Here is a 20,616-nt window from a genome sequence, read left to right on the forward strand (position 1 = left end):
CCCCCTCCCCCCACGTTGGCTTTGTGCTAGACACTGGAGGTATATTGTGAATATCATATCTACAGTCTAAAAGGGAACATGGGTCCCAGTTTGGGGGCTAGAAGGGCTTATCTGTGAGTGAGACTGGGCCCTGACCTGGTGCTACTCTCATTGAGCTAGAGCTGCTCTCTCTCCTGCCTCCCATGAGGGGTGTGTTTGCTGTGTGTTTTCAGAAGGACAGGCAAAGGTGAGGTTCTGTACCCCAAGATTCCACCTTCCCCTTTAAGAGTCTCCTAAGGATACGTCTGGGATCTCCCACATGTCCTGTGAACTAAATAGTCCTCCCCAGTCTTTTCTTCCTGAACTACTGGGAAAACCAAATGCCCTCTATCTGGTGCATGTGCGCACGCAGTTTCCCTGGGCTTTGCAGTTATATCTGTAAACAGAGTCTTGCCAACTCTAAACCGTCCCTTGACCCTTTAAGACTGAATCCTGATTCCACAGCACACTTTAATTTTCCACTGGACATCTTTGTTTTTCCATCAAGTGCTGAAGGAGATAGACGAGGCCAGGCCTTCCATGCCAGATGGAGTCAGCCACCCCCCAACAGGCTGTCGGGGGAGTGGGGGCTACTGCTCCGGAGGGCTTGGAGTTCTCCCTCTTCATGTGTTCCAGTTCCTATGGCTGCATTTTGCTCATTGGAGTTTAATATAAGCTATCAAAATCTTGGCTGTGGGAGTGTCTCTCTGGTCCCCCCAGTCCAATGACCCCATCAAAAGGAGGTACATTTGATATGTGTGGATCCTGGTCCCCAGAACTCACCTTTTCTTTTTCTCCGGGCTTATACACCATCCCCCCATTTAATAAAACACCCCAGAAGCTGCCAAGGCTTGTCCAGAGCAGTGAAGGCTTCTCTACCCTCCTCAACGGCACTGGCACTGAGTCGGCATTGTTTGCGTCCCCTCCTCTCTTCATTGACTCCAGAGTGCAGTGCCTGTATACCACCAAGGGTGTTTTGATGCACCTGTGGCATTCTGGGATCTGGAGGCAAGTCGAGCTGCTGTGTCTGAGGCCCAGTGCAGTGGATGAGGACTCTCAATGCCGGAGAAAATGGCACCTCAGTAAGCAGGTTCATTGGGTAGAAGGAGGCACACCCCTGTTTCCTTTCTGCATTGCTCCCCTTCTCAGACCCACCACTCAAGGAGAATCAAACTTCTTAGTGTCCACCCAGCTCTGCCACCTCAGTGAGCCAGAGCTTTAGGACTGACATTGGTGGGTATGGGCGATGTAGGGTTTTTTTGGGGGGGGGGGAAGGGTCATGGCCTAGGAGGCTGGGACTGGATACCATCCTATTTTTTCCTTTCCTCATGACTTAACTTTGGCCTCTGACTCCTCCTCAGTGCCTGGGCTTCCCGGCCTATGCTGACTCTCACAGGCTCAGAGCTCAGAGGCCTTCACTGAAGGGGGAAGATGATGGGCATAGGCAGAGACTGGCGCTTTGGGAGGGGTGTAGCTGGAGGAGAGTGGAAGTAGGCATGTCACAGCACATGAGGTCAGAGTCCATTTAGCAGGGAGAAACCTGGCTGTGGTTCAACAGTGCAAAGCGACGATGCTGACACACCCTGAGCACGGGGGAAGGATCTGTCTTAGTTACTTGTGATGCAGAGTGCAGGTGCTATCTGGACCCCAGGGTACAGCAGAGACCAGGCAAGGCTTCAGAGCTCACACAATCAGCGGATACAATGTGACTATGTGAAAGCAAAGCAGCTGACGCACAGAGTGTGAGTGACTGCAGCTCAGCATCCTTCACTGAGAACTCCTGCCACAGGAGAGATGTGGGGATGGGGAGGGGTAGCCCCAGGCTCTTGTTCTAACAGCAGACTTGGGACTCACTGGTCCTCTCTAACCAGCTCTCGAAGGCCATCATCTGCCTCCCCGGGGGCCAATTCCGACGTCATCCAGGTTGCCTATACTATAACCATCCAGCCTGTAGCACCTAGCAACTGCCTGTGTCCTGAGCAGTGACTGTCCACCCTGGCCAACCCTCTAAGTTGGCACCTGTGCATAGCATCTGGGAGGACATGGCTCCTGCTTCCAGGATTTAGAGCCTCAAGCACAGCACATAGCTAGTCCTCACAGAGGCACACAGCTGTTTGCAGTTGGCAGTTTGTGCCCATCCCCCTCCACAGTCAAGTCTCTTTGCAGAGGAGAAACTAGAGTTCCGTGAGGTCACCTGAGTGGCCAGGAAGGACTCATGCACCACCATGCAAATTCCTCCCAGGTTTATTAAGGAAACATCCTACACGTAACAAATCGCTCTCGGGGCTGAATTCAGAGTCCTGACTATGACTCACATGGTTCACAAGGTTCTCAGTGGCCTGGATTCATTCCACCCTGTTCCAGTGAAAGAAAGTTTTTTTTTTTTTTTTTTTTTTTAACCAACCTTAGCAACTTTGCAGTGCCCTGAAATGCCAAACACATTCTCATCTCTGTATCAGACGGGAAGCCATTACTCAGACACTACCATGGCTAGCCTTCCCTGGACCAGGGCCCAGAGAGCCAGGACAAGAGAAACTCAGTGTCACCAAACTTCCAATTAAGTGACAGAAAAAAGGGTTCACAAGGCTGAAATTCCAGAATTCATTTTGAATATTGTCTTCTTGCCTAGCTCCTCTCTCTGCAAGGGGCGTAAAGTCTCTTTCCTAGCTTGTGTGTCATGCTGGGACTTTAACGGCATGACTCATAGGGACCACCTTTGCAGAATAACACCTAAATGGGATGGGGGAGGAAGTGAGAGTGACTAAGCATGTCTTTATACAAGGCCCCTGAGCTTGGCGGCCACAGAAGGTCCTGGGTTTCTCTTTGGAGAAGAGGTACCCTCTCTCAACTAGGTTCTGGAGGCATCCCCAGCATTAGGCTAGACATTGCTCTCTCCACGAAGCCTGCCTCGGCAGCTTGGCCTCCTTCTCTTGACCCTGCTGAGGTCTAGGGAGCTCCCAAGGGAGCGGTTGACCACCCCCCCCCCGACTCCGTCACCAGTCCTCTCTGCTGCAGTGCTGTGGGGTATCCACCAGAGAAGACTACTCAGACCCAGGTTCAGGACAACAGAAAGTGTTTATTAGTCAGCTGGTGACTATACTGGGTACTCGGGTCCCAATAGAGTTCTAAATAGAGTTTGTCAGGATGAGCTTTTAAGCACACACACACACACACACACACACACACACACACACACACACGAAATCCCACATTCTGGGTTGATATACTTCAGTTAGCAAGAACAGGTCACCAGAAGTGGATCTACAGCCAAAAAGCAAGGTTAGTACATTGAGAGACTTTTCCGGAACTACGGAGTCCGATAGATGAGGTTTTTGTTCTCATGAGGTTAGCATGTATCACTGCCTAGATGCTGGGTTCCAAGGCCTGAAAGGTGTTTCCTTGATGGTCTCAGTTGTGCTGAAGTCGGCTGCCAAACCAGGGGCATTGGAGAGTATTCTAGGGACAGTGGAACCTAACCCTCTTCCTCTTGATCCTTGTGAAAAGAGCTAGGAGGGCCTCCTCTCCTGATGGATCCTCTGTCTGCTTCTGCTCACAGTAATCTAAGCGCTGGGCAACTGTCTGTCTCTGAGCCTGGTCCCTCTTCACAGGACCGGCTGTATGTGCCATCTGCCTGGCTCTGCTGTGGTTGATCTGCATGCCCCTCAGTCAGGGTGTAGTTTCTCTTACTGAGATTTTGGGAGAAAACAGTGATATGAAAGATTAAAGGAGGGGAATGTAAGAACTGAGCCCAAACAAAGCTCATGCTTAAAATCAAGCAGTTGTGGGTGTGGGGTGCAGTGGGCCCCCAGGGCCTGGCCTTTCCTGTGTAAGTAGTCTCCAGGTGATGGTTAAAACAGCTGACAGGACCAAGGCCCTTTCTTGGCTCGGGGTGAAAAAAGAGGGCAAGAGCAGATAGAAGGAAAAATGGCTATTTTTCCACAGTGTGTGTGAGGGAAATGTCTCAGTGATAGACACAGGGTCTTTAAAAATAGATGTGCTGAGAGCCCAATGGTCCTTGGCATAATCATCAATGCCAGGGTAGGTGTCTTGGCATTGGCTCAAGAGGCTGAGGGCAGAAGGTGCCATTGGCTCCAGGGAGGAACTGGAGTCAAGCCAGAGAGCTCATACTCCTGAGGACAGATGAGGCCAGACCTGAGGCTAGGCAGCAAAGCTGGGTGTATGGCACCCTATGGACACCAGTGACACTTGCGAGTGGGGACGACGTCAGTTTCAGTAAGATGTGAAATCTGCAATAGCTGGTTTTCGCTGGAAAAAAACAGAGGCAGGGTGAGGAGGCTTCTGAGACTGGGGAGGTTGTCTTCCCACTGCCTCCTGCAAAGGCCCTAGCAGGAGTTGACCCTGGGCCATGATGAATAGGGAGAGTCTATTCCAAGGACAGCTCTACTGGCCTGGGCAAACGAGGCCAGGCCCTGCTCTTACAGGACAAGCTGGATTTGCTCCCAATGTCTTCCTTCTCTGTGTAATTCTGTTGTGACCCTCCTACAGCTGAGGGCTGATTCTTCAGACCCCGCCTTGCCACAGAGAACCATGCCTCTCTGCTCACCTCCTGCTAATTGCCACGCCTCTCTCCGAGTTCTAGTTATGCCAGAAGTCCCGCCTCCAGAGACTAAAGAAGTTGATGATTGGGGCCAAGTTGCTGACGAACTTGGGGGAGGGGTTTTGCCTTACCTATTCTACCTGTTGGCTTGTAACAAAGAGAATTGAATGAAAGAATGCAGACTGAAAACACATCATGTGTTGGTCTAATTTTTATGAACCCTTCCCGCAATTCCGGTACCCCAAAATTATTCAGGACCTTGACCCCATTCCAGAAAACCCTTTTGTACATGTAGCTGCTGGCGGTTACAGTCTGTGCCCTGGTGGCTGGCATCTCTACCAGGCTGATGTGTGCTCAGCAAATGCCTTTACTTTCCCAGGATCACGATAAAGACCCAGGATCAAGCATACAGGGCCAAGTAAGAGAGTGCACCAGGCAGGAAGATGACCAACCATCAGGAAGGCTGTGTGAAGTCAAAGTATGAGCCAGAGCAGTTCGTGAGGAGGAAAGGGTAGCCCCAACCTTCCGTGCCACAGCCAAGGCAGGGTCAAAGGTGCTAGGCAAAGGTGGCTTTTCCCACATGGCCATGCCAGGATGAGGGCGAGCACAGTGGTAGCCCAGGAATGTGGCTTCAGCAAAGGCCTTCTGCTTGGTGACCTTGCCTGGATGAGCATAGAGGCTGGGCTCTGAGTTAAGCCTGCTTCCCACAGTGTGTCCATTATTCCTCTCAGCCCTGTTTCCTTGGCCTTTAGATGACAATTTTAGTAGGACAAATCCTTGGCTTCCTCCATCCATTCATCCGTCTCAGATATTCGCCTCTGTGACAGAGTCCAGGCTTACCTGTGGATTGGTTATCAGCCTTCACATATTTCTGATACCAAGGCCTACGGCAGTGGAGAGTGCAGAGGAGATATAACTTGTGGTCCTAAGTGGAAAGGACAAAGGAGATAGCTAATCAGAATTGATTTTTACCTGCCTGGTGTCCCAGGCTTCAGAGAAATGCTTAGACACTTCACTGGCCCAGGCCAGTAGCTAGTTTAATAGGTAATCATATGCAGAACATCAAGAGGCAAGGAGTACACCTCAAAACTTTCATAATTGTGAGACAATGTGTGCACAGAGGAGAACCATAGCATAGAGCAGTGGTTCTCAACCTTCCTAAGCTAGGATCCTTTAATGCACTTCTTCATGTTGTGGTGACCTCCAATCATAAAATAATTTTTGTTGCTACTTTTTTTTTTTTGGTTTTGTTGTTACTTTTTAACTGTGATTTTGCTACTGTTATCAGTTTTAATGTAAATACCTGTGTTTTCCAATAGTCTTAGGCAACCTCTGTGGAAGGGCCATTCAGTTCCAAAGGGGTCATGACCCCTAGGTAACATAGTTCTTCCCCTTGGCCCTTGTCTTAGTTATGGTTTTACTGCTGTGACAGACACCATGATCAAGGCAACTCTTAATAAGGACAACATTTAATTGGGGCTGGCTTACAGGATCAGAAGTTCAGTCCATTATCATCAAGGTGGGGGCATGGCAGTGTCTAGGCAGGCATGGTGTAGGAGGAGCTGAGAGTTCTACATCTTCATCTGAAGGCTGCTAGCAGAACACTCACTTCCAGGCAGCTAGGATAAGGGTCTTAAAGCCGATACCCACAGGGCCACACCTACTCTAAGGAGGCCACACCTACTCTAAGGAGGCCACACCTACTCTAAGGAGGCCACACCTACTCTAAGGAGGCCACACCTTCAAATAGTGCCACTTTCTGGGCCAAGCATATACAAACCGCCACAGCCCTCTTTTCTTGGCCTATAGAACACCAGACACACTCAACGGGATAAGATGTCCTCTTGTAGCTTTCGAGACTAGATAAAGGATGGGGAATGTCCGTCATTGACACACTGTTGGGATGGGACACAAGATGATAGGCATGCAGGGTCAGGCCCTCAGGATTTTTACCACATGTAATCATCTGCTATGTTTTATCCCTTTTACTGCAGTCTCCCTCCTCCCTCTGGGCAGTCTCCCTCCTCCCTCTGGGCAGTCTCCCTCTTCCTTCTGTGTCTCTAGCTTACTTACTTTACTTCCTGCCAGGGAAGGGTACTATAACTCAGGCCAGTGACCTGAATCAATGATATCTTTCCAATCCCCTCTGCTCCACAGAGCGAAATCCAGAGGGTCCCAGTTTCAACAGAGAAGACACTACCTACTGGCCCAGGTTGCCACAAAAGTCCATCTCTTTGTTCACCCTCCCTTCAATGACTGTGTCATTACTCTGGTGCCAACATTGTGAGCAAGACTGGCCCAGAGTTGTTGAGGAAAGCTGGGAGGCCTTAAACGATTCCCTAGCTTCCAGGCCCACACTGTCTTGGGATTTAGCCTCAGCTCCACCTTTTCACATACTAGATGTAGGAAATGGCTCAGTATCTGCTCCATCTAGCTCACTCTCTCAGGCTCCTGAAATATCTGGGGAGAGAAGAGAATACTTTCAGGAAAGGGTTTTGGAATGTGAGCTCTCCAGTCTGCTCCAGGACTTGAGTTCTGTGTTCTGGAGACACAGTCTCACAGAGTCTATGAGAAACCTTGTGGGCCTGGCTCTAGGCTAGAGGTGGTAAAATAAGGAGCTAGGAGAAGCCAAACTCTTTTTTTTTTTTTAAAGTCTCCACTTTCTAGGGGTGTTGGTGCACACCTTTGATCCTAGTGCTTTTTTCCTTTTTCTTTTTTTAAAAAGATTTATTTATTTTATTTATATGAATACACTGTAGCTGTCTTCAGACACACCAGAAAAGGGCATCAGATCCCATTACAGATGGTTGGGAGCCACCATGCAGTTGCTGGGAATTGAACTCAGGACCTCTGGAAGAGCAGCCAATGCTCTTAACCACTGAGCCATCTCTCCAGCCTGAAGCCAATCTCTTGAGTCAAGGGGTTTAGGGATTCTCCAGAAGAGCTCACACGAACACTATACTCATAGGATAGAGGTAATGGAGGCCAGAGAGCTACCCAACATTTTCCATGGTGGCCCGCAAAGGGCTACTCTTGTCTTGGTGTGATGCTTAGGAGAGGAAGCAACACATCCCCTTTTCATAGAGAATGAACCTCATCTCCATCTCTGCAAGGCAGGCAAGGAGGCTCTGGGGAAAGTGCTACATCCATACCCACGCAGAGTTTCACCGGGGCTCCAAACTGAGTGAAGAATCACATGGAGCTTGGCTCTAAAGGAGGATGACAGCTGAGGGGCTGTCCATAGGGGAAGGTGCCTGCCTTTGTCACATACACCCCAGTGCAGGCATCCTAGAGATAGCGTGTATTATGGTATGTCTCTGAGAGCCCTCCATCCCAACTCCCAGTGCCCTGATAGGCACCATCTGGGATGAATTAGGTAATTGACATCCTAGGAGTGTCTTTGGAGCGGTACCCTGAGATCTGCACTGCTGGGACAAGGGCTGGTATAACTAACCCCAAAGAACTGAGTAGCGTGCTCTTCCATGCTGTGTCCTTAAGGTGATGCCTGGAGGGCTACAGAAAACCTACTCAAGAGCCTAAGGGATGATGGTAGGACTACCTTCCTTGGTAAGAATCTGGGTGGGTGTTACTCCTCTGGTGCCAGCTATGACGGATTTTTCCAATGCCACGACTGACCAGCATTCTCTCCACTGCTCTTGGTCAGGGAGAGGGGGGATTGTGGGAAGGCTGCTAGCTGGTACTAACCCTTGAAGACAGCTCTCTCATCTGGTTTGTGAATTTTATCTGCTGGTTGGAAGGGCAGCTGCAAAGGGACGGGGACAAGGACAGTGTTAGGAAGATCACATGACTGGATAAGACTCAGGGAGGAGTTGATAAACAGAGGGGCAGACTGTTCTGCACATCAGAGTCTCATGTGGGCTCTTCACTCTCAAATTTCCCAGACTAGGGAGAGATACTCCCAACTCTCACCCACCTGGCCATATCAAATGTAGACATTGCAGATGGTAGGGAACATCTAGTTCTGGACCACAAGGGGCAGAGGGGAGGCACAGGGCCCTTCAGCGTCCGAACCAGCACGTACTTCCAATCACTCTGCCAAACCAGGTAAGTCAAGACCATGTGACGTCTCAGAAGAGGGAGGAAGGACAAGCCTAGGCTAGGAGGCAGGGGACACATGTAACAGGAAAAGACCAGTGGCGGATTAGCAGACAGAAAACTACTTTTTACCTGGGTACAGTGGCATAGACCCAGAGTGACACTGGAAACGGGAAGATCGAGAGTTGCAGCCCAGCCTAAACTACATTGTAAGCTCCAGCCCAGCTGGGCTCTCTAGATCATGACTTAAAAACAAAAAAATCAAAACAAAATGAAAAGTACTCCCCCATTTCCCAGCCAGCCAACAAATCAATCAACCTAGAAGACTGTTAATGACATGCAGTGTTGGCATCCTTATTTAAACAGCAAATAAAGCTGGCACATTTGACTCAAAGATGCTCAACTCTGGTTACGTGAGAAACTCACCCGCAGAGATTCTGCAAAGATCTACATGGCCAGTGGCTTGGTCCAAACCTCTGAAGAAGACTCTCCATGGGGCTGTAGAGGTGGCTCATCCAGGAAAGCACTTGCCTTGCAAATGCTAGGGCCTGAGTTTGATCCCAGAACACAGGTGAAGGGACTGGGCATTGCGGTGCATGAGTCTAAACCCAGAGCTGGGAGATGGAGACAGGAATCCTTTGTGCTAGGTGGCCAGATAGTCTTACCTAAGTGGTGATCTCCAGGCCAATAGGAGACCCTTTCTCTAAGGTAAGTAGTGTTCCTCAGCACAGCAAGGATAGCTTTATAACTTCATAAGACCAAAAAAAAAAAAAAAAAAAAAAAAAAAAAAAAAAAAAAGAAAAAGACAAAGAAATGAATTTCTAAGAGTAGATGCTGTTGTCCCTCAACAACTTGTTCTCGGGGCCCACACAGCCAGTGCTCTGTTCTCCTAGTGGTTTTCGTTTGCCTTTTTATGACATTAGTCACCCCTGAGCCATTGACAAGTTAGTTATTGGTTGCCTGCATGTCCTGACGGTCCCTCAGTCCAGCACACTTAACTGTTCCTGGTCTCATTCTGGTGGAAGGAGCTGGGCTCGGGCCTCTCATGACCTCTGACCGACAGCCTCCCTATTTAGCACGTAGCTTCCCAGGAAGAATCCCCAGGCATGTTGAGTGGTGTCTATGGCCTGGAACTTCTGGGTCAACTTTGGATTCAGGATTGCTGGGCTCAAGAGTAAAGCCATATCTAACTCATCAAAGGCTGTCAAATTCTGCCATGGAGCCAGGACCCCACCAACAAAGTCCAAGAATGATAGGTTCTCCAGAGGGGTTACAATTTTAGGTTTCTGATGCCTTTACAGACAGAAGAAAGCCTGGGAGGGTCTTTTTCATGCCTGTGCAAGTGCATGTGGAGATGCTGGGGAAGCTGGAGGTTAGCCACAAGCTGTGAGAGACAACAACATTAGGCTTCCCTGAAGATATCTTCTATATATATATGTATATGTATATATATGTATAGGTACACATATGTATATGTGTGTGAAATATATATTATATATGTAAATAAATATATGTAAGTTAAATATATTTAACTTTTGAAACCTATGAATGTTTACATGTTTGAAAAACAGAACTAAATCTACAGAAAATGATAAACTCTGAAGTTGAAAATAAGTGCCCACCCCCAATAATGCCCAGCCATGTGTCAGATTAACAACATAAGTGCACAGAGAGCATCCTGGCTTCACATAGCGTTCTAACCTTATAGGAGCAAAACAGAAGGAGGGAAATGATACCAGAGGATACTTCTGTCGTTGTTGTTAGCAGTGGTAACTTTTATTCTTACTGTAGTGGGACAGAGCAACCTTGGTGATGTCAGTGTGATGAGAAGCCATGCAGTTGCTTGGCAACAGACTGCCCCAGCTCCTTTCCTCATCAGTAGGTGTACATCCTCCGTCTATGCACAGCTGTGCCAAGACAAAGACAAGACAAGGTCGAATTAATTCTGGGATTTGACTCAGAAATATCAACACAGACGCGTGTTTATGAATATGCAGGTCCCAGGCCTGTCTACTGAAATGCCTGGTAAATCCAGGAGCCAAGGTCACCTAGGTTTCTGCACATTTTCTCTACTGAGGGCAATGATATACCTTGGGAAAAGAGTGAGCCTACATTGGAGCCAAAAGAAAGGGGGGCGTTCCAAGAAGAGAGGAACCCATCCAAACTGTTATTAGAGCTGGCTGGGATAGGGGTGGGGCAGGAGCAGGGGCAGGGGCAGAGGCAGGGGCAGGGAGTGGGGGTGGGGTCCTACCAGCCAAGTTTGAGCTGATTTCAGCATCAAGAGCATCCTAGTATTCTGACAATAGAGACCAGGAAGCATGGCCGAGGACCCAAAAGTCCTGATAGCATCCCAGTGCTCTTCCGCATGGAAAAAGAGCCAATAATCCTCAGCAGAGCTCTGTTCACATTTATCATAGAATGATGAAGAACAGAAGCAGAGGGAGTAACGTTCTAAATTGCTGACAAAACGAGAATGACTGTGAAATGAACTTGGATAATTGGGATATATCACAGTGGGACACGGTGGAATAAATCCATACTCGCAGACAAGGAAGAGTGTAAATTATAATAGCATGATGTAACAATAGCATTTTTTTTTTTAAAAAATACATACTCTTAAGTAAAAGCGATACATAGAAAGATGATTGCAACATAATAACAATGATGAATCTTCTGTATGTGAAATTACCATCTGTTTTTCCATTTGATTCTCTGATTTCTGCAAAGAAAATAAAATTTTCTAAAATGTACATACTACAATTTAAATCTGCAAGAGGGAAAAACTTCGTTCCTCGAACTGGATGCAGGAAGGCGTTACTGGGACCAGAGGCATTACATTAAAATCTGGGACTATGGTGAACCCAGGCGGAGGACCACCAGAACAGCCTGAAACAAGAAAGAGCAGAGCAGGGAGATGGTACAGCAGCGCCACTCAGTGGACATTTCTGGGACTGCATGTGTTGAGACCTTCCTGTTTTGTATTATTCCATGACCTGGGTGCAGGAGCGTGGGCTAGGGTAAGAATTAGTTGCGTGGGACCACCACCCAGCATCCCTCCACCACATGCGTATAGTGCCCAAGTGGGTTTGGGAACATAAGTTTGAGGCTGGTCCAGCTGAGGCAGGGGATGAGGCAACCTGAGGTCATGGATCTCCAGTGGATCCTTCTAAGGGTTATATAAGGGAACACTTTCCATTTGAGGCAAAGCCCATTTCTGGGACATCCCTCTGAGATATCCAGTGCCTGCCTCTCATTCTGCAGGAGAAAACTAAAGTACACCTGTAAGTCACAGCGTACAGTGGCAGAATCAAGACTCAGCCCAAACCCGTCTAAGCTCACCACCACAGGATCAGCCCAAGCCCACCTAAGTTCGCCACCACAGGATCAGCCGAACCCCACTTAAGCTCACCACACAGGATCATTTAGTGATGTTGCTCGAGACCATCTAGCACTTTTGCACACCAGTCCCCCAGGCCACTGCTGGTGTCATTATATTTTCATATTTTTAGTTAATAAGTCAATTTTTCATTTATGAGAGAAAGCAAGCAATATTTGCTCGAGTCTGGCTTATTTTGCTTGATAGAATGATCTTTGGTCTCACCACTTTCTTGAAAAAGATATAATTTTATTCTTTGTGGATGAATAAAATCCTGTATGCTGATTCTATGACTTGCCTTTTGTGAGTTGTGCTGCAACATTGGTTTGTAGGAATCTCTCTGATATACTGGCTTAGACTCTTGTGTATAGACTAGGAGAGACACAGCTGGCTTACAAGGCAGTTCTAGTTTAGTTTTAGGGGAAGCTTCCTATGGGTTTCCATGTGGCTTCACTAATCTGTAATCTCAACAGCGGTGTACAAGGTCCCTCCTCTCCTGCCTTACCATCACCAGTCACCGATAGGTACAGGATGGAATCTTAAAGCAATTTTGGCTTACAATTCCCTGATAGTTATGAACGTTCAACATTTTATATGATTTCTTAGGCACGGCATTTCTTTGGAAACTGACAGCTCAATTCATTTGCCTGCCTACTGGTTGATTTGGATTATTTAATATTTGTTTTTGATGATTTTTTAAAATTATTTATATATTATATATATTAATCCCATAGTGAATATTTTCTCCCATTCTGAAGGCTCTCTGTTCACGCTGTTAATTTTGTTTTTGCTATATATAGTCTATTTTTAATTTCATGCAGATCCGCACACCAATTCTTGCTTTAATTTCTGGAGATGTTGGAGTCCTATCTGGGAAGTTTGTGCTTATGTATCAAGGTGTTTCTATCTAGTGGTCTCATATTAAAGTCTTTGATCTACTTTGAGTTGGGTTCTGTAGAAAACGAGAGCTAGGTGTCTAATTTCATTCCGTTGCCTGAGGATATTCTGTTTTCTGGAAGAAGCCATATTTCTTCTAAGAGCTTTTGCGCCTTTGCCTACAGTCAGGTGTCTTCAGCTATGAGGCTTCTTCTGGGCCTTCTGCTCTCCTCCTTGGTTCTGTGTGGCTGTTCCGGTCGGTACTGTACAGTTTTTGTTACCATGACTGTGTATTGTAATTTAAAATCAGGTCCTATGACACTTCACACACAGCTTTCTGTAGGGATTGTTTTGGCTGTTTGGGATGCTTCTATATGAGTTATATGAATATTTCCCTATACCTGTAAGGAACATTATTAGTCGCATTTTGATAAAGGTTGTATTGAATCCGTGCATTGTTTTAGGAGCATATCCATTTTTACAATATTTATTCTGCATACTCGTGGATGTGGAGTCTTTCTCCTCCCCATGTCTTACTCAGCTTCTTTCATCTGGGTTTTAGTTTTCACCACATATGTCTTTGTTTTGTTTAGGTCCACTCCTGTGTATTTGAATTCTTTAGGCTAGTATGACTTTTAAATTTTCTTTCTTGGCAAGTTCATTATTGGTATATGCAAAACCTACTGGTTTTTGTATGCTGATCTTATATGGTGCTGGTCATTATACCATAGTCTCAGAATATTCTGGAATTTGCACTGTGCTTTTCAAAAAGAGTATACAAAAACCTTCAAGCCAGGGCTAGGACTTGGCCCTGACCCAGGAATCTGGGACATTCCTAAAACAGAAGGTTTACGATGGAACCAGGACCAGTTAAGATACTAAAAATGTTTATCTCCTTGTCCCTAGTCCAGCCACACCACCTTAACTCAGTCACTGCCATCCTGCTCCTGCCTCCCAGCTCTGCCTAAGTTTACACAAATTCAAAGTGGTTACCATGAAGGGGTCTATGCTAAGCTTCACAGAAACCATATTTTTCATGCCTTAAACAACAACAACAGCAACAATGGAGCTATGAAGGAAGGATCCTGGGAGGAAGGATGTTGTTAGAGATGGGTGTGATTGAGAAGTACTGCATGCACATGGTGGTTTGAATAGACTCATATGTGCATGCTTAGTCTCTAGTTGATGGACTGTTTGGAAGGATTAGAAGGTATGGCTTTGAGGTTTAAAAGTTCATGCCAGGCCCAATGTCTCTCTCTCTGCTGCTGTCTGTGGCTTAGGATGTAGCACTCAGGTGCTTCTCCAGCACCATCTCTGCCATGATGATAGTGGACTAACTAACTCTCTACAACTGTAAGCCAGCCCCAATTAAACACTTTCTTCTATAATAGTTGCCTTGGTCTTGAGGTCTCATCTGTTTCCCTGTGTAGATCTTATCTTCTACCACCTACACTTCAACTACTAGATCCACTGGGATGCATTCCGCAAGGTTCTCATTGGCCGTTTCTGTGGCAACATATACTTCCTGATCCTCTTCATGACCTGCATGTGGAAATATTGGGTCACTGTAAACCCCATAGGACACTCCAGGAAATCTTGTATAACTTTTTACTGATCTTAGTTTGAATAACAACGTGCCTTGCCAACTATACATACATAACATTTTTTTACCTTTTAGTGTTTTTTTTTAAATACTTTAAAAATGTATCATGCAAAATTAAGGTTTTCATACACGTGTATCTTTATATCTTGCACATATTCCCCTTCCCACCACCTTCTCCTGCCTCCTAACCTTGAAACTCTCCTCCCTCCAGACCAAATATCTCCTGTGTGCTTTTATGTAGCACTGAATATTTTAAAAAGCTGTTGTGGAACATTATCAGTTTCGTTCACCTGTTATCATATGAGGAATTAAAGCCTTCACAGGCCATGGGTTACATCTGTTTAGAGAGCAGCATGAACCCACTGAAAAGGTACATGACTCCAGATTTACTTTGTACACTATCTGTTGACTTTAAAAATTATTTTATTGTATGCTGATCTGTAAATAACATGTGAACTTTTAAAGACAAACAAAACAAAACAAAATCCCTCGTAACTTAAAAAAAATGTTCAGGATTACTGAACTATGAGTCCTTCAAAGAAGAACCAACATCAGTATTATTCAAATTATTCTGTGAAACAGAAAATGAGTGACTGGCCTTGAAACACATTTATAAACCCAAAATTACTCAAATCAGATAAAGACAGCAGAATAAAAGGATGTCATAGACTACTCTCAGTGATGTGTGGGGATCTTGATGAAGCCAGACTCCCTGTCAGAAAACGACCAAAGTCAGAGAGTAGAGTTGCTATCTCGCTCAATCTTTACCAAGATCTCCCATCTTCCTTTGTGCCGTTTCCCTTTATTCCACTCTTGGGGACACAGTCCTCCCTGCTTCTCTTCTCCAGGTATGCTGACTAGATGGTGGACATGTTCAATTACATAATCAATGAATGTACTTCACATAAATGAACTCAAAGACAGAAATAGCATCTCAATAGATGCAGAAAAGACCTATGACAGAATCAAGCATCCTTCATGACACATCATGGAAAAGCTAGGAATGCAGGGAACATCCATACCGTGATAAAGGCTATGTATGCCAAAGGTGATCTGGGTGTGATTATTCACAGGGCAAGAACATCGAGGAAATGTCAGTATCTGAAATTAAGAAAAATGAGTGTTTGTGAGAGTGAGTCAGGGTGGGTTGCTGCTCAGTGGAAGAACTCTACCTGGCAAGTGTGAGGCTCTGGCTTTGACACCGTATGGAGAAAGAGCATGTCCACCATCTAGTCAGCATACCTGGAGAAGAGAAGCAGGGAGGACTGTGTCCCCAAGAGTGGAATAAAGGGAGACGGCACAAAGGAAGACGGGAGATCTTGGCAAAGATTGAGCGCGATAGCAACTCTACTCTCTGACTTTGATCATTTTCTGACAGGGAGTCTGGCTTCATCAAGATCCCCACACATAAATGATTAAGGCCCCCTTAAGTCTGGGAGAGGCTTTTGGCAGCTGCCCTAAAACGTGCAGCCAAGAAACAGTGGAAGGAGCTAGACACCATGATGGGACTGAGACCATTTTGAGAGTCCAAGCTCGAAGCAGATGAAAGGGAGTCGAAAGCTCCACTTGGAGGAAAGCCCAGCTGCAAACACAAGAGTTCAAAGCTGGAATTCCAGCTGGGTCGGAGCTGGAATCAGAACAAGGTCAGTCTTGCCAACCACACCCTCCCCCACGAAAGATTCGACCCCTCTTGACTGGTTCCGAGGATGGCGCTCTGTACCTGGTACTTATTCTATGCAGCTGTCGTAACAGAACTACATACCAGGTGCTTTATAAGCCACGGAATTTAATTTTCTCAGGACCAGAGACTAGGGAGTACAAAGTACAGGCAGATTTGGTGTCTGGAGAGGACTCTGCCTTAGAGTCATCTCAGATTTTCTCAAACGGTAACGATAGAGGGTCTTGCCTGGTCCTACTTTATAAAGGCATGAGTTCACGAGGCTCCACCTCCACATCCTAACTTCTCCCAGAGGCTTCACATCTCAACCCAGCCCTCTTTGAGTTTAGGATTTCAATGTATAATTTGGAAGTAACATACACACCCAGTTCCTTCTACCTAATCTATCCTTCAGGGTTCTCCAAAGAAACAGTCAGAGAGAGAGAGGAGGGGAGGGAGCCAGGGGGAGAGAGAGACATAGAGATAGAGAGACAGAGACAGACAGACAGAGAGAGGGAGGGGGAGAGGGAGAGGGAGAGGGAGAGGGAGAGGGAGAGGGAGAGGGAGAGGGAATCTTAGAAGATATATTTTAAGGAATTCTGACAGTACAGGAAAAGGCTTTGCAATGGAGAACCAAAGGAAGGCCAATTTGAAATTCAAGACCCGGAGTCAATGGTGTCCACTAAAATAGTTATTTCTTGTTTACAGAAATCAACTTTCGATCTGTCCGGGTCTTCAGCTGACTGAATGAGGCCTGCTGTTAAGTTTTACTGTTACCTTGACTGATTTGATTACCTAGGAATACATGGCTCTGAGTATGTAAGAGCTTCTCCAGAGAGGGTTAAGTGCATGTGTTTGGGGGCCTGGGATAAATACAAAATAAAAGTAAAAAGTGACTTACCACAAACTTTCACCTCTCTCCTTCAAACTGTGGGTGCAATGTGACCAGCTACCACTAATATGCTGTCTCTTCGTGATCACTATATCCTTTCGAACTGTGAAGCAGCCAAAACAGATTCCCTCCTTCCCTCCTTCCCTCCTTCCCTCTCCCTCTCCCTCCCTCCCTCCTTTTCTCTCTCTCTCCCTCCCTCCCTCTCTTCTTTCTTCCTGTTGAGGCCTGCCCCTTCCCAGCATAGCTGTAGCTATTTTGTTCTATGCCTGCCAGCTATTTCATATTGTTGCTGTAATATGCCTGCCAATCATTTACACAGAAAAATAACTTTACTCAGAGCAAGGTCATGACAATTACATATCCTGTTATGTTTTGTATGTTATGAGATTTGTTGATCTTAAGAAATTCTACGACTACAAGCTTCATGTAGGACTCATTCATTACATTAAGGGTCAATATGAACTCTTATGTGTAACATGGCTTGAGTTGGGGGCCAACCGCCAGGCAGCACTAGCAGCATCTGCTAGAGCTCATTGTGGTTTTGCTCTGCGTATGAGCTCATTGTGGCTTTGCAGTTTTAGCTCTTATAAGCTGACATAGAAAAATGTTCACAGTGGTAGCCTCAGTCCCCAAATTCTGAGCCCTGATTGTTCAGGCTTAGGATGTGTGGTCAATAAGCCATCCCTGTCTGATGGACACCTGTGAGGTTCATGGGGTGACTCCTGGGCTCCAGCAGTCCTTCCTGTGGTGGCTTTTGTCAAGTGCTTTATCAAAGCAATAAAAAAAATGCTGCCTTTTTTGTTTGCTTAAAATCACCCATTTTAATATTAGTCTCATAAGAAACTCCTTTCCTGAAACATCCATAAAAATATCTTACCAATTACCTTGGCACTGTGTCTTTGCCAAATTCTTCATAAAATTAATCATGAATTAACCAGTGTAATAGCCGCATTGTCTTATTAAAAGCTCCAATACCCTAAGTGATTGAGGTTTCTGCTATTCCCTGATTCTGACATCTTTAATTGATAACTTCTGCCTGGTGGTGGAGATAACTCTTTCCCTGCAGCTATCTGTCTGTCAGAGCTGCCAGGAAGATAACCAGGACAAAGAGAAGGCACTCTTGCTCCTTAAGAACACTTTCTGGGTCCAGCCCTACAGGTCTGTGTGTTGGTACTTGCTGTTGATATTGACACCCGAGTTCTGGCTCTGGTGGAGGCAGAGAACTGACTCACAAACATTGCCCTCTTGCCATAGGTGTGAAATTGAGTCTATCACCCAACTGCTGCGGTCCCTTTACAATGAATGGAACAGATGTGGGTGTTGACGGGAACACAGGTGAGTGTGGAGGTGGCCGGGTTCAAGCATGCAAAAAGGAGTGGAAGAATTTAAACTCTCAAGTTCACGAAACATGGGCCTTTTTTTGATCCTGTGCTTTCAGTTCAATGAAACCCAGTTAGGCAAAGGGCTTTCAGACCATGTTACTCCCTGGAGTTTCCCCTTCCACCCTAGTCTTAGTTGGGGTTGCTATGGCTTTAACGAAGCACCATGACCAAAAGGAACTTGGGGAGGAAAGAGTTTATCTCACTCACCATTCATCACCAAACCCAGTGAGGCCAGAAACTCAAGCAGGGCAAAAACCTGGAAGCAGGAGCCATGGAGGGGTGCTGCTTACTGGTTTCCTCCTCATGGCTTGCTCAACCTGCTTTCTTAGAGAACCTGGGACCACCAGCTCAGGGGATACTGCCTATAATAGGTTGGGCCCTCCCACATCAATCACTAGTTTAAAAGATGCCCTGCAGCCTTGCCTACAGCTCAATCTTATAAAGACATTTTTTCAATAGAGGTTTTAATACTTCAAGGGAAGTTAACACACACACACACACACACACACACACACACGGAGGGAGAGAGAGACAGAGAGAGGCAGAGAAAGAGAGAGAGATATTAAGAATATGGTGAGATACAAGGGAACATCTTTAAGAAGAATTCTGATTGATAGTAGAAAAGATGAAAGGGTATATTATATAATGTCACAACCATTGGGTACAAATGATGTCAAAAGAGAAATAATAAAAACACCAAGTCATGAAGAAAGGCTACAACTACTGATAAATTCAGATAAAGTCATCAGAAAATACTTAGATAGATAGAGCCTATCTTCGTATATAGTTCAAGGGGTGGGGAACTGTGATGCTGTATCTAGGAAGGCGGTAGCTCATATGCAGGACTTAACTGAAAGGCGTATATGAGGCCCTAGTTACTGTTTTTCCTTTTAAAATTTAGTTTAGCCTTTTGTTTTGTATTATAACAAAAATCACTCTCTCTTTTTTCTGTTAAGGTCAGTTGAGGATCTCGTCCCCTGGGTCACTTGGGCTGGGGATGAGCCTCTGGCTCCATTAATCTTTCTTTTACCAGATGCACCATCTCTTAGGATGATTCAGGGTCTTTCTGACCGTGCTGCTTCCTTTGGAAGCATGGGAGCATGTCCCCGTGTGTCGACTTTCTTCTTCATAGAACTGAACACTGGATAAGGTCTTCCATCTGGGGCTCTGTGGTTTTCTGGTCAAGAAAAGAGATTATTTATCAAAGCTGTGGGATGCTTTGAAAGATTCCTCATAGTCTCCTGGGACCTAGTTGACTTAGGGTAGGAGCCAAAACACTGGGTCTCTGTCCACACTAGCATCGACCTCCAAGTTGTATTGCGATACCATAAGGTGATTTATGTTAATACTGAAAAAGAAATAACACTTTAAATTTTTAGCTGTTACTTAACTCTAATATAAAACTTCATAGAGATAGATTTTTTAAAAAATAAAACCGACTTAAAACTCAGTTTCTTAATCAAAAAGGACTCACTCAGTCTCCAATTTTCAGACTGTAGGAATAGCAGAGCCTGTTAGACCATCTTTCCACGAGGAAAATTGTCAGTGAGGAGGACGTTTGAACCCTGCAGCAGGATCATCTGTTCATTTCCCAACCAAGAGGAGTGTCTTAGATCACCTGTGGAGTCAGGGCTGAGACAATGATCAGCCAATAACATCTTGACTAAGTCTGCTTGTCTGATTGTTGTTTCGTTTTAAAACCTTAACTACACTGAGAACTAAGTGGAACTTGGGCTAATTTGGAAGTTTTAATGAACATTACTCATATGCTATTTTTGTACCATGTAAACATAAAAACACATGCAACCTAAACAGTCTTATCGAATTTTTAAAAAATGACAAATTTTTGGTCTCACTTGTCAATTTTAGGTAAGGCTGTTGCTAGGTTATGTCTTTTTCTTTTTTTTTTTAAATTTTATTGCATTATAATGAGAAAAGTTACATGATTTCAATTTATCTGAATTTGTTAACCTTTAAAAAACATATTTTAAGTAAATAGAATTAAATCACATTCTTGTTTTCCTTTTGTCATATTCTTTAAAATTTATAAAATATTATAACAATAAAAATGAGTATCAGAAAAGTTGTTTGATATAAAACAACAATCAATTTAACAGTCTTATGTAGATCCTTGTCTATGGCAATACTGAAAATACATACGTTTTTCTCAATATAAATTTTAAATAACTCCAAATGTA

Source organism: Mastomys coucha, unplaced genomic scaffold, assembly GCF_008632895.1.
Source record: "Mastomys coucha isolate ucsf_1 unplaced genomic scaffold, UCSF_Mcou_1 pScaffold20, whole genome shotgun sequence".
In the NCBI taxonomy this organism is placed as follows: Eukaryota; Metazoa; Chordata; class Mammalia; order Rodentia; family Muridae; genus Mastomys; species Mastomys coucha.